Source organism: Rhincodon typus, chromosome 21, assembly GCF_021869965.1.
Source record: "Rhincodon typus isolate 14 chromosome 21, sRhiTyp1.1, whole genome shotgun sequence".
Taxonomy (NCBI): Eukaryota; Metazoa; Chordata; class Chondrichthyes; order Orectolobiformes; family Rhincodontidae; genus Rhincodon; species Rhincodon typus.
Genome location: NC_063352.1, coordinates 26,598,649 through 26,613,876, shown reverse-complemented (window position 1 = coordinate 26,613,876; position 15,228 = coordinate 26,598,649). Strand labels below are relative to the sequence as shown.

The 15,228-nt window shown below is 41.4% G+C and overlaps 1 long non-coding RNA gene across 1 annotated transcript in view; it reads right to left on the bottom strand.

Annotated features, from left to right (window-relative positions):
* The window catches only part of LOC125485677, a 52,529-nt gene extending 41,165 nt beyond the window's left edge, over nt 1-11,364 (bottom strand). Inside the window, exons 1-2 of the long non-coding RNA XR_007264395.1 lie at nt 11,139-11,364; nt 10,801-10,848 (exon numbers count right to left, since the gene is read on the bottom strand). This is a non-coding gene — a long non-coding RNA (uncharacterized LOC125485677). The remainder of the gene's footprint in view (nt 1-10,800; nt 10,849-11,138) is intronic.
* Between the last annotated feature and the right edge of the window lie 3,864 nt (nt 11,365-15,228).

Genomic DNA, 15,228 nt, shown 5'->3' with positions numbered 1-15,228 from the left:
TAGAATGAAGGGTCTAGGCCCGAAACGTCAGCCTTCCTGCTCCTATGATGTTGTATGGATCACTTTTTCCCCTTTTGGACTATAAACTGAAAGATGGAAGTTGGACACTGCTGTCCAGCCAAAAGTTCGAGGAGAGTTCTTTTTGCAATTTGAAGGTCAAGTGGAGTTTGTGTGGTGTACACTTTAAGTTACACTGATGCATTATTTCATGGAGCATTGAGGTGCACAATTTATAAATAACTCAAAAAGGCCTAGTACCAGTCTAAGGAAAATCTTAACAAAAGCCTTCAAATTGCATCTGTGCAATCTATCAGACTTGTTAGTGTAGTGCACACAGACATCTATTAGGGCATAAGGAACAACAGTAGGCCATCTGGCCCCTTCAGCCTGCTCCACCAGTCAACAGGATCAAGGCTGATTCAACATTCCTCACGTCCAGTTGCCAGCATTTGCCCCACATCCTTTGATTCTCCTACTAATCAAGAATTTCTCAGCCTTAAATATACACAGAAGCCTGCAAAAAATAAAAGTCCTTCCCTCTTCTGTCAATGAAAAGGAAAGAAACCTAGAGGGTCCAAAGAAAGAACTTCAATACCAGAAAGACATAAACCCTTCCATTCTAATATTGAAATGAAGATCAACCACATTTGCTTTGTTCTGGTTATACTTTTACACCTATCAAGTGCTTTAAACTGTCTGATATTGTCAGTCTTATTCATAACTGCAAGTTTTGCAGTTTTAAAAGGGTAAAGCTTAAGTGGCATAGAAATACATTAGTACTTCTTTGCCACTTGCTTAGTACAGTTATCTTCTTTTAATGAGAAAACCTGGTCTGAATTACCTTTGCCCTAAATAGCAGCCAAATCAAGCAAAATGATCTCGCCAGTTATACAGCTATTGCAGATCAGATCCGAGTTCTGCAGCCATGTCATGCTGTCGTAAGGTGTGATCAATTAAACAATTCATTGGAGGAGGCTCCACAAATATCTCTATGCTCAATTATAGCAGAGCTCAAATGAATCAATGTAAAATATGAAGTTGAAACATTTGCAACAATCTTCAGCCAGAAGTACCAAATCAATGATTCATCTTGGCCTCCTCCAGGGTCCATAACATCACAGACGCTGGTCTCCTGGCAATTCGATTTCACTCCATGCAAAATCAAGAAGTGACTGATGATATGGACTCCAACATTCCAGCCACAGCACTGCAAACCTATGCTCAAAAACCTGCCACACCTCTAGCCAAGCTGTTCCAGCACAGCTACAACACTGGCACATACTGAACAATCTGGAAAATGGCCCAGCATTGTCCTGAACATGACAGGCAGGACAAATTCAACCCAGTCAATTATTGTCTCAATGAAGTAATAGAAGGGGTCATCAATAGTGCTATGAAGCAGCACATGTTGAGCAATAACCTACTCAATGACACTCTGTTGAGGTTCCACCATGGCCACTCAACAAATGACCACATTATAGCCTCAGTTCAAACATGGACAAGACAGAGGAATTCCAGAGGTGGTGAGGATGACTGCCCTTAACATCAAGACTGCAATTGACTGAGTGTAGCATGAAGGAGCCCTAACAAAATGAGAATCAGTAGGAATGCTCACTCACAATTGCAAGTTGTTCAGCACCAATTGCGACTCCTCAGACGTTGCAGGGAGCCATGCTTAAATGCAGCAAAGCCTGGACAATTTTTAGATCTGGGCTAACAGGGATCAAGTTACATTCACACCACACAACCGAAGACAACGAACAACATCGAATCATAAAATCCCTTCAGAGTGGAAGCAGGTCATTCAGCCCATCGAGTCCACAGTGACCTGAAAAAAGCATCCTACCCAGGCCCATCTGCCTACCCTATTCTTGTAACAGAGATAGCAGGAACTATTCTTGTAACTTTGCATTTTCCATGGCTAACCCACCTAGCCTGCACATCTTTGGACTGTGGGAGTAAACCACAGCACCTGGAGGAAACCCATGCGGACATGGGGAGAATGTGCAAACGCCACACAGACAGTCGTCCAAGGTTGGAACTGAACCAAGGTCCCTAGCGCTGTGTAGCAGCAGTGTTAACAACTGAGCAAGTGTGACGCCCCCAGCTCCAGCAGCAATCTAACCATCACTCCCTGACATTCAGCGGCATTACCATTGTTAAATCCTCCACTAACATCATTGTTACCATTGACAAGAAACTGAACTGGACTAGCCATATAAATTTTGGGGCTACGAGATCAGGTCAGAGCCTTGGAATCCTGCAGTGATTCACTCAACCCCCAACACCCCAAAACCTGTCAACTTCAAGGAACAACTCAGGAATGTGATGGAATGCTCTCCTCTAGTCTGGATGGGTGTAGCTCCAACAAAACAAGCAGCTTTACACCATCCAAGAGAAAACAACCCAGTTGTTTGGCACCACATTCATTAGCAGCAGTACGCACTATCTAGAAGATACAATGCAGAAATCCACCAAGGCTCCTCTGAAGAGCACGTTCCAAACCCATAATCACTACCATCTGGATCATTAAGGACAACAGACACATGGGAACACCAGCAAATGCAAGTTTACTCCCAAGCAACTCACCATCTTGACTTGGAATTGCATTACTGTTCCTTTATTGTCACCGAATCAAAATCCTGGAACTCCCTCCCAAACAGCATTGTTAACCTACACCACATAGACAGGTACCGTTCAAGGCAGGTCACCACCATCTCAAGACTAGAAAGTGGCTTTGATTATTGACACACTCTTCTCAGTTGAGTCTTGACCATTTCAAAGGAATAAGGTTAACAAGAAAGTAGAGGCAATAGTCACACTGGCCATGATCTTATCAGATAAAGGAGCAGGCTCATAGGCCGAAATCACTCAACCAGGTTCCTAATTCATATACATTCATGTACTCAAAGGTGAACATGGTAACTAAACTGTACAGTGTACAGTCATAAACAGCACAAGAAAAATTTCCAGACCAATAATGTCTTCTCATTTTCAATGTAATAGTGGCAAAAAGAGATGTGATAAGGTGACCAGTTCTGCTCTCACTGGAGCTGTGACAGGACACTAGCCACATTGGCACAGCACAGATGAATGGAAAATTAACTTTCAAATACTTTTAAATCACTTTTTACTCTCAGATCAGAAGCTGAAAGAAATGTGACTCTCAATAATGTGCAGAATGGGTCCTCTGCCCATTTGCACAAAAAGGAAACAGTATTTGAAATGATAATGAAATGCAGAAGTCAGTAAGTACCGCTGCATCTAGGAACCAACAGCGCACAATTACATAATACATTGTCTAAAGGAACACAGGAATACAGGTATTTCTTTCAGTAGCTCCATGCCCCCTTAAATAGTTCCAGCACTGGAGTGAGAATTGAAGAGCAAAATTTCATTGGGAAAAGAGAAAAACAGCATCTGAAAAGAATTCATGTCATCAACTCCAAAGTCATTTGGGGAAGTCATCCCCAAAAGAAGAAAGAATCAAGAACCAGCCATATTCCACAGTGACAGCCATTAAACAGTTACATTGCTTATACAAGTCAGACTCAGCAACACATACGCTACTTTTCAGAAATAAAGGGAATTTCGGTGACAATCACTTGCAGTTTTCCAGGAGTCTTGGCACTAAATTAAAATGAAGTACATCATGTAGGGGAAGGCCAACATGTAGTGGAGAGAAACAGGGAAAAGTCATGGCTTTTAATTTTTCCTTCCACGCACATGGGACACTGAATAAGGAAATTAATTATAAAGCGACACGTTTTCAATTCTCTGCCTGCGAGTTAACACTTGAGTGTTACTATCCTACAGATTGATAGGAGAGACCTCAAATAAAAACCTAATGAGTTATTACATCAAAATAATCACTAGCTAAAATGTTTAAATAAAAGCAATTACAAAAGAACAACAAAACAATTTCATTCTCCACTGTTTTTATACGATAGTAGTATAGAAAGATTGACAAAATTTAGAGTGGATTAAATTATGCTGCATAGGTACCTAACATGCTTTCAAGGATACGCTTACCTTAAAATTTCCTCAGGTTTTAACCATCCTTCCCAGTTCCACAGAAAATTTCTCTGAATTCATCCTGCTCATTTATAGATATTGCAAATTTCTTGTTACCTAGGAGCCAACTACATTGCAGGCCAACATCTTAAAACAGACATTCCACTTTTTAAAAAAAATTTAAATCCCCATTTTAGAACATATTCAATGTATTTCACATAAGTAAAGGTTTTTTTTTAAATCTTTGCCTATGTTAGAATACCATGAAGGAAATTCTTTAAAGATGTGTATCCCATTTCTCCTGGTTAGTTAGAGACATAGGGTTGGCACAAGTCACCATCATACTATTCAGTACAAGCTAAACAAAACTGAAACCTTTAGATACAATTTACTCAGCTCTCCCACAGGTAAAATTGGTGCCAAGGAGGACTGCTGGTGTATTTTTTACGTGTCAAACTTATATTTGGCATCAAAGCCACAATAATCACTACCCTCCAAACAACAATTGTTAAGCAGCATTAGACTTTTCTTTAAAAAGCTTACGTACTAGATAAAAAAAGTGCTGGCTAGAATCCGAGCAGGCTCAGCCACTGATCAGTTCTAGGTGTTTCAGTAAACCCAGCTTTGTTTGTACAACAAGAGCAGTGTGTGTCTGGCACTAATTGGGAAAGAATCCATATGACATACAAATAAAGGGAAATATCTGGAGTGTGGAGCATGTATTTTCCACAAACGAGAAACAACCAGTGAGTTACAGGCCACATATTCATGCTGAAACACAATGAGAAATGAAAGGTCACCATTCAGTCGCTGAGCCCTCTGCTTGATAATGATCATCTGCCTTCCTATTTAAGTGATGCCTTCAGCATGACTCAGACCTGGCTTACTTCAGCTCTGGATCATTGCCAGAGAATAACCAACTTCCATTTTAGTCTAACAAATTTTACAGTTTCTAACACTTTAAGTTGCTTCCTATGTTTATTGATGTGATGTAATTTACAGTAATTTTAAACAAGTGGAAAAACACAAGCAACTATACAAGTTAAGAACATAATCACAACTAAAACTGTATAATAACCTTGTCGGTTAAAGTCATTGAGTCATACAGCATGGAAACAGACCCTTCGGTCCAACTCATCCATGCTAAACAGACATCCCAGTCTGACCTAATCCCATTTGCCAATATTTGGCCCATTTCCCTCTAAATCCTTTCCGTTCATATCCCTTTCCAGGTGCCTCTCATATGTTGCAATTGTACCCAGCTCCACCATTTCCTCCAGCAGCTTGTTCTATACACACACCACCCCTTGGGTGAAAATGTTACCACTCAGGTCCTTTTTAAATCTTTTCCCCTCTCACCTTAAACCTATGCCCTCTAGTTTTGGACTACCCCACCCTAGGAAAGAGGCCTTGGCTATACTCACCATTTCTGGGCCCTTCATGACTTTGTAAACCTCTATAAGGTGGCCCCTCAGTCTCCAATGGTCCAACAAAAATAGCCCCAGCCTATTCAGCCTCACCCTATAGCTCAAACCCACCAGTCCAGCAACATCCTTGCAAATCTTTTCTGCACCCTTTCAAGTTTTACAGCATCCATCCCATAGAAGAGCAACTAGAATTGTACGCAGTAGTCCAAAAGTAGCCTCACCAAATGTCCTGTACAGCCGTGACATGACATCCCACCCAACTCCTGTACTCAATGCACTGACTAATGAAGGGACATAGATAAGCTGCAGAGCTGGGCTGAGAGGTGGCAAATGGAGTTTAATGCGGAAAAGTGTGAGGTGATTCACTTTGGAAGGAGTAACAGTAACAGTACTGGGCTAATGGTAAGATTCTTGGTAGTGTGGATGAGCAGAGAGATCTCGGTGTCCACGTGCATAGATCACTGAAAGTTGCCACCCAGGTTGATAGCGTTGTTAAGAAGTCGTACGGTGTGTTAGGTTTTATTGGTAGAGGGATTGAGTTTCGGAGCCACGAGGTCATGTTGCAGCTGTACAAAACTCTGGTGCGGCCGCACTTGGGAGTATTGCGTACAGTTCTGGTCACCACATTATAGGAATGATGTGGAAGCATTGGAAAGGGTGCAGAGGAGATTTACCAGGATGTTGCCTGGTATGGAGGGAAGGTCTTATGAGGAAAGGCTGAGGGACTTGAGGCTGTTTTCGTTAGAGAGAAGAAGGTTAAGAGGTGACTTAATAGAGACATACAAGATGATCAGAGGATTAGATAGGGTGGACAGTGGGAGCCTTTTTCGTCGGATGGTGATGGCTAGCTCGATGGGACATAGCTTTAAATTGAGGGGTGATAGATATAGGACAGATATCAGAGGTAGGTTCTTTACTCAGAGAGTAGTAAGGGTGTGGAATGCCCTGCCTGCAAAAGTAGTAGACTCGCCAACTTTAAGGGCATTTAAATGGTCATGGGATAAACATATGGATGATAATGGAATAGTGTAGGTTAGATGGGCTTCAGATCGGTTTCACAGGTCGGTGCAACATCGAGGGCCGAAGGGCCTGTACTGCACTGTAATGTTCTATGCCAAGTGCCTTTTTCACCACCCTGTCTACCTGTGATTCCACTTTCAAGAAACTATGCATCTACACCGCTAGATCTCTTTGTTCAGTAACACTCCCCAGGACCATATCATTAACTATACAAGTCCTGCCCTGGTTTGTCTTACCAAAATGCAACACCTCATTTATCCAAATTAAACTCAAACTTAGCGACATTACATTTAGTTCCTTCATCAATATCATTAATATATATATTGTGAATAGCTGAGGACCAAGCACTGACCCCCTCCTGTACCCCAAAAGTCCATTTCTGCCACTCAAAAAAAGACCTATTCTTTGTTTGCTAACAACCAGTTCTCTATCCATGTCAGTATACTACCCCTAATCCTTTGCACTTTAATTTTATATACTAATCTCTTACGTGAGATCTTATCAAAAGCCTTTTGAAAGTCCAAGTAACCACATCCAACAGCCCCCACTGATCAACCCTACTAGCCATATTCTCAAAACATGCCAGAGGATTTGTGAAGTATGATTTCTCTTTCGCAAACCCATGCAACTGTCAATCCTGTCACTATTACCTGCTTTTACAGTGTCAAGATCCTCACATGTTGAAGGTTAACTTGACTGAGTCCTAGCCCTATTTTCCTGACAACCAGTCCTGAAACAAAAAAGGCACTACAATGCAAGGACAGGATGGTGTCAAAAGGAGCAAAGATTTTTAAAAACCTACCATACATAACCAAAAAAATAATAAAATTGCCCTTTTGACAAGGCAATCATTGGAAGTAGTAAGATTTATATTCCCATATTAGCACTTTCAACATTGCATCCAATGTGACCTCAGAAACTCAGCATTTGGGGGTAAAAGATGGGATAGAAAACCAACATAAGCTTATGGAGATAGTAGGAACTGCTGATGCTGGAGAATCTGAGATAACAAGGTGTAGAGCTGGATGAACACAGCAGGCCAAGCAGCATCAGAGGAGCAGGAAAGCTGACGTTTCGGGTCAAGACCCTTATTCAGAAATGGGTCAGACATCTTCATTTCTGAAGAACGGTCTCGACCCGAAATGTCAGCTTTCCTGCTCGGCCTGCTGTGTTCATCCAGCTCTACACCTTGTTATCTTATAAGCTTATGGAGCACCTTTCACAACTTCAAGACATCTCTAACCCTTTCAGAGCCAAAAGAAGCTTGTTTTGAGATAAGGAGGTGTAGAGCTGGATGAACACAGCAGGCCAAGCAGCATCGGAGGAGCAGGAAAGCTGACGTTTCGGGTCTAGACCCTTCTTCAGAAATGAAGATATCTGACCATTTCTGAAGAAGGGTCAAGGCCCGAAACGTCAGCTTTCCTGCTTGGCCTGCTGTGTTCATCCAGCCCTACACCTTGTTATCTCAGATTCTCCAGCATGAGCAGTTCCTACTATCTCTGAAGCTTGCTTTGAAATGGTTACTGTTGTAATGTAGGAAACAGAGCAGCTGATTAGTTTTTTTGTGGGGGAATATGCAAATTGCTGAAGAAACTCAGCAGGTCTGGCAGTACCTGTGGAGAGAAAGCAAAGTTAACATTTCGGGCCAAATGACTTTTCTTCAGAGCTACTTGCCATGCGATAATGACTCGAAAACCGAAGGATAGAAACTGACCATCATGCCAAGCAGAATTCCCTTGACTTTCTTTGAATAGTGTCATGGGATCTTTTAACTCTACCTGAGAAGACAGGCAATATCCAGATTAACATCTCATGTGATAGATAACACAATGATGCACCAATCCCTCAATACTACAATGGAGAGTTAGCTTTCAATCTAGTAACTATTCAGGAGCTTACCAGCTGTAGAAGCGCAAGTAGAGACACCCAACCGCCCCCATATTAAAATTCTTATCCACAAACTGGCAAACACAAACAGAATGCTTTTATGAATAGTAATACATTCTAAGGCACTTCACAAAAAGTACAAACGAAAAATTCATACCAAGTTGCATTAATTATTAGGGGAGGTGAAACACGTAAAGCTTAAGGAGCATTTTAAATGAAAGGTGAAGTTTGCAAAGAGAATATTACTCTCATCTCATTTTATAACTAAAATTTTCCTCCTTGGACCTATCCATGAGTACTTCTGAAAACGCTTCTATATTACCCGCACTAACCAAAGCCAAATTGATAAGCCCCACAGGACTGGTAACAAAAACCTTAACTTAGCATTTTGAAGATACTGCAGGAAGTTATGATTTTCAACGTTATCCTTGTTACAGCCAGAATAATTGAATGATGCATCCAAAGACTGTCCAGGGCTTGGGTTTAATAATGTGACTGGGAACGTAAATGACTAATTTAGGGAATCCCAATTCTCCATTCCTTCCAGCAGCTGAGAGCATAGCCAATAATGGTGAAGCAATTAAAAACAAAATTGTCAAGAAGACTGAATTGGATAAAGGTAGACATGAGGGTTTTAGGACTGGAAGAACTTAGAGATAAGAATGGCTAAAGGCCGTGAAGGGATGTGAAAACAAGCAGGATCATTTTTAAATATCCAAACTTTATCTAACTAGAGTCAATGTAGGTTAGTGAGTACAGGATGATGGATGAAGTTAACTTTGAGAAAGTTAGAATACGGGCTGAGCTTCAAATAAGCTGAAGTTGAAGGTTGATAGCAAAGTACTTTTAAAGTGCAGTCACTGATGTGGAAAACCCTCATTCCTTGAATAAATTCATCCATGACCTTTTTTCTCCTCTTCGTATAACTTCAGTCAACCTCACACAGAAACCATAATTTTTCATCCATTCTCTCATTTTGAGCCACCATTGAAAGCAACATCTACTGCAAACTACAACTTGTTCTCTGGAACATATCTCCCTCAACCCTTCTACATCACCATCTAATAAGGAGCCATTTGAGAGTTTTTGAACATCTTTAAAAAAAAAAGTCTTTGGCTAACCAATTTGTCTACATTTATAAATTCTACACAAGTGTCCGGTGTCTTTATAATTACTATAAAAATGCAAACGTAATGAGGATTCATCCTTCCTGGCATTTGGTGATATGCACACAATACAGAGCTGAATCGTACTGTATGGACAAGTTCACCCTGGAACTTGGATGATCTTAGCTTTAGTACCAAAGTACAAGTGAGAAAGACAATACTCAGGACACAAGGTCCTGACTACACGCATGACCATTAGATAAGAATAGGTTGTATCTCACTGCCGAAGGAACTAAACTTGAAGTTATTCCACTCTTCACGGCTAGCCATCCACTTCCAATAAATTTGAACGAATCCAAAATTTTGCAGCCTGTCCCATTCATGCTTGCACTCCCTGTATATTTTTTACGATATTAGTATCATTCTAACATTTGAATCCAGTCTCATAATTCTGAGAATGGCACATGACTCCAATGTGGCCCTCCACTGCACCTTACATTCCTGCTCACCACTTTTGCCTTCAGCTACATCTATAAATTTTATTCTTTAAGCCTTACAAACCACCTAATTAACCAAATTTTTATCATTTGTCTTAACATTTTCATTCATTTAGTGTAAATGTGGGTCTGGTCATATTCCTGTGAAGTATGTTGGGATATATCTTATTATTGAAAAGTTGCTACAAGATGTGTCAGAACATTTTCCTACATTTATAAATTCCTCAAATGCTTAGCAGCTTTGCAATTTCTGTAAAAATGTAAACAGAATGAGGATTCACCCTTCTCTTTGACACACACGATATAGAACTGAATCATATGGACGAGGCAAGTTCACCCTGGAACTTGAAGTTAAGAAACGGCAACAATGATAATATACTACAGGAACACTCAATCACCAATGCAAGGTAATGACTACCTTCAGAAATGGAGGAGCAAAGTAAATGCTCTCAACGTAACAGCCAGTTGAAAGAATAACCACATCTGAAAAATCTCAATTACTTCTAAATATGTATACACCGCTTTCTTCAGTGCACTTTACATCCCTTAATTTGCAGTGAGGCCGATCGATTCTTGCAAAATGCATGTTTACCAGTCAACATCTGGAAGGGCGGTACAACACGCCATGCCTTTCCTGACCCCGATCCAATCTCATTTATTTTTGTAGTATCTGCAACATTTGCAAGTTCCAGTATTTATTCTACAGTTTTGTTTTCTTCACAGTTCAACTCAAGCGAAATAAGAGGGGAGGGGGCTTTACATGAAAGAGTGGGTGAAGGTCTGATATTTCCCTCCCCAAATTTAACTTGAATATATTTAACTGCAAAATGAACCAAAGGCAAACCTTACCTGCTTAGTTTATCTTGAGCTTCTTTGGTAGCGTTAGCCTCCAATCCTCTGCAATTAAACAGGCGACAATCAGAAGGCTATTTGGAGTATTATTTTTAAGAACAAAACCGCAGCGAAATGCCTTAAGTTCAGAGCGCTGCAATGCGGGATTTGCACACAGGCCCTGTCCTGACGGCTACAGCAACAGAGGGGCCTACTTGTTTCTCGCTCTCTCTCCACCCCATTACCCGACGCTCCCCCGTTTAGCGGCGACACTGCATCAAACAAAACGGTCGGTGGACTGCGTGCTCCCGAGCCGGCTCGTTTGCACAATCCAGGGAAAAGATAAATCTACACACCTCATTAATGTAAAGTGCAACAGTGAGAAATTCGAAAGCTAAACATGCGAATAAGGCTTTAACAGTGAGTGTGCGAGTGGCCGCGGCGCCAAACACAGCGATCACTTTCCACAGCCGCCATCTTCTCCTAACTGACAGGAACTGGTCCAAGAGCGCGCGGCTGGGCACTTCCGGTCCGCAAATGGCTGATCACATGGCAACCGGGTGGGTGGACGCTATGGCAACCGGCTCAGGATTGAGGGGAGGGCCGGAAAGGAAACGAGCCGTAAATTGACAGTAAGCTCTCAAAGATGTACGAATACCAATAATAATTTATGCTCTGGCGTTGGAAAGGAGTTCGGCGACAGGGAGTAATTGGATATTTATCTCAAAGATCGCGTTTGGAAGTTAAATTAAAGAGTCATTTTGCACGCCCAGTTTTTTCCTCGTGTGGTTTCCCCAGTTCAAGTCACCATTACCCGTTCATCATAGAATGTTAGTGCGATATTCTGCTGTACAACTTGTCCTCATCAGGCGATCACATATTTGTGCTTTCCAACCTCAAGTTTCCAAACTCCATTTTACCGTTGTTCTCATAGAATATTCTACCTTGGGCATTTTCACATTCTCAAGCAGTTGAGTTCGCTCGACTGTTAGTTTCGAAGAACTACCTCTGCAATTGATTTACTTTTTATTTCATTCCAACCTCAATCGATTTTGGTATTTTTTGTAACCACAGTTGAATTATCTGGTGTTTTTTTTCTGCATTTGATTTGATTTGATTGATTTTATTGTCACGTGTACCGAAATAGAGTGAAAAGCTTTGTTTACGAGCGGTACAGGCAGATCACAGCAAAGGATGTGCAGATCAAAGACTTCGAGACATACAGGTTACATTATTTGAGGCTAGAGTCCATTCAACAGTCTGATAACAGCCAGAAAGAAGCTGTTCCTGAACCTGCCCGTGTGTGTGTTCAGGCTTCTGTATCTTCTGCCAGAAGAAGAGGTTGGAGGAGTTCATTATCAGGGTGAGATGGGTCTTTGATGATGTAGGCTGCCTTTCTGCAGCAGGGAGCTATTTAAGTAGAGTCCACGGATGGAAGGTTGGCTTCTGTGATGGTCTGGGCTGTGCACACCATCTTCTGTAGTTTCTTGCGGTCCTGGGCAGAGCAGTTGCCATACCATGCCATCATGCACATGGACAGTATGCTTTCAATGATGCATCTGTAGAAGTTGGTGACGGACTTTATAGACAAATTTCCTGAGCCACCTGAGGAAGAAGAGGCATTGTTGTGCCTTCTTGACTTGCATTTATGTGAAGTCCAGGACAGGTCATCAGTTATCGTCACTCTGAGGAACTTGATGTTCTTCACTCTCTCAAACGCAGTTCCGTTGATTTAGATGGGGGTGTGTTCTCCTCCTTTCTTTAAGAAGTCGATGATCAGTTCTTTAGTTTTGCTGACGTTGAGAGACAGATTGATTTCATTGCACCAAGTCACCAAGCTCTTTATCTCCCATCTGTATTTTGACTCATCATTGTTAGATATCCATGATCAAAGTGATAGAAATGTGTTGGTGAATTAAACAATTTCCCTTGTTGGGTGCTGCGTATCAACATCAGGCATAGCTCAGAATAAAGCCATTCAATCCATTTGAAGTTCAGCATATCATGAATTAAATGTAGAATAAAACTGACTTGACACTGTCTTATTTAATATCTCCAGGCAAGTATGGCAAAGGTTAGATTTTGAGTAAAACTCCTAAATATTATACTGTTAAACACTGATAAAGCTGGTACAATATCAGTTAAAAGATCCCTTTACTTTGTTTTATAAATCCCAGGACAATTCATAGTACATTTTAAATGAGAAAACCTTCTCCTCATAAAAATTAATCCTAAATTTAGAAACCTGCATCTTCAACACTAATCTGAGACTTTCTTCTCTCTACTTACCAGTTTCTTGTAAGATTGAGCCCAAAGTTTATTGGCGACTTCTGGCACTTTCAGCCTTAGAGTTGGAGAGGTGCCAGCAGAGTGGTATTATCACTGGACCAGTAATTCCAGAGGCCCTGAGGACTTCTGTTTGAATCTCACCACAAAAAAATCCTGACATTTGAAATCACCAAATTTCAATGCGGAATTCAATGGTGGCCACAAGTGTTGTAAAAGCCCTTTAGGGAAGTGATATCTGCAATCCTCACCTGGTCTGTTCTACTTGTGTCGCCATATTCACAGTACTCTGGTTGATTCGTAAATGTCCTGGAGTTGTACCTAACCACAACAAAGTCTGTTAAAAGAGATGAAACCAGGCAGACCAGAAATGATAATGGCCCTGTTGACCCTAAAAAGTCCTCCTTACTAACATCAAGAGTCTTATACCAAAATTGGGAGACATGTCCAACTGCTAGACATAGTCATTCCGATGGAATCATATCTGACAGGCAGTGTCCATGACACCATGATCACAAGCCCAATGACAGAAAAGAGCCACTGTAGCAGCACAGTGATAGGCATTCAAGAGAGAGTTTCCCTGGGATTCCTCAACATTGACTCCAGGCCCCATGAAATCTCATGGATCAAGTCAAAGATAACAAGGTGTAGAGCTGGATGAACACAGCAGACCAAACAGCATCAGAGGAGCAGGAAGGCTGATGTTTTGGGCCTAGACCCTTCTTCAGAAAAAAGCAGATCAAGTCAAACATGGCCAAAGAAGCCTCCTGCTTATTACCACTTATTACAGTTGATAAATCAGTTGTACTCTATGTTAATAGCCACTTGGAGGTCATACTGAGGGTGTCAAGGACACAGAATGTACACAGGTGGGGACTTGGATGTACAGCACCAAGAGTGGCTCAGTAGCACCACTACTGGCCAATGTGTCTGAATCTTAAAGGACATAGCTGCAATACTGAGCTTACAGCAGGTAATGACAGAACCAACAAAACAAAAAAAATATAATTGACCTCATCCTAAATGATCTACATTTAGCAGATACACCTGTCCCTGACATTATCGCGCTGTCTTTACAGACTTCACTTTGAGGATACCTCCATCATTTTCTGTGATCATTTTCTGTGGCAAAATCACTGTGTGGAATTGGTTAGATTTCAAACCAATCTAGCAAATGAAAACTGAGCAACATGAGGTGCTGTGGATCATCAGCAGCAGCAAAACTGTATTCAACATTTGACTTCATAGCCTAGGAGATCCCCAAATCGAAGATTACAAGCACAAACCTTTAGTATATTTCCAGAATGTTGTCAGGACCCATAACATTTACAGCAGCCAGTGCCTTTAGCCATTGCTTGATATCATGTAGAGCAAATTGTGTTGGCGAAAGGCTGGCTTCTGTGATCCTGTAACTTTAGGAAGAGGCCAAGGTGAATCGTCAACTTGGCACTTCTGACTGAAAATGCTTGCAAATGCTTCAACCTTGTTTTTTGCATTGATGCGCTGGGCTTCCCAATCAACAAGGATGGAGTTATTTGTGGAACCTTCTTTTCCAAGTGCGTTGCTTAGTTGTCCACTACCATTAATGACTGGATGTGGCAGATTTGCAGACCTAGGATCTGATCTGTTGGTTATGGGATTGCCCAAGCTGGGGAATCAACCCTGGTTCAAAGAAGAGTGCAAGACATCATGTCAGCACCAAGTATACCTAACGAATAGATGTCAACTTGGTGAAGCCACAGAGCAGGAGTACTAGCAACATGTGATTAGACAGACTTAAGCAATACCAGGTTGACTGTCCTTGACATCAAGGCTACGTTTGATCGAATGTGGCATCAAGCAGTATTAGAATAACTGTAGTCAATCGGAATCAAAGGAGTCATATGAAGCACAAAGGACAATAGTTGTTATTGTTTGAAGTCAATCATCTCAGCCACAGGACATCACTGCAGGAGTTCCTCAGACTGGTGTCCTAGGCCCAAAAACCTTCATCCATCCCTTCAATTACTTTCTTCCATCATAAGATCAGAGGTAGGGATGTTCATGAAGATTGTACAATGTTCAGCACAATTCACAACTCCTCAAATACTAAGGCATGGACAAAATTCAGGCTTGGGTTTATAAGGAAAAGGTGCACCATATAAGTGCCAGGTAATGAAC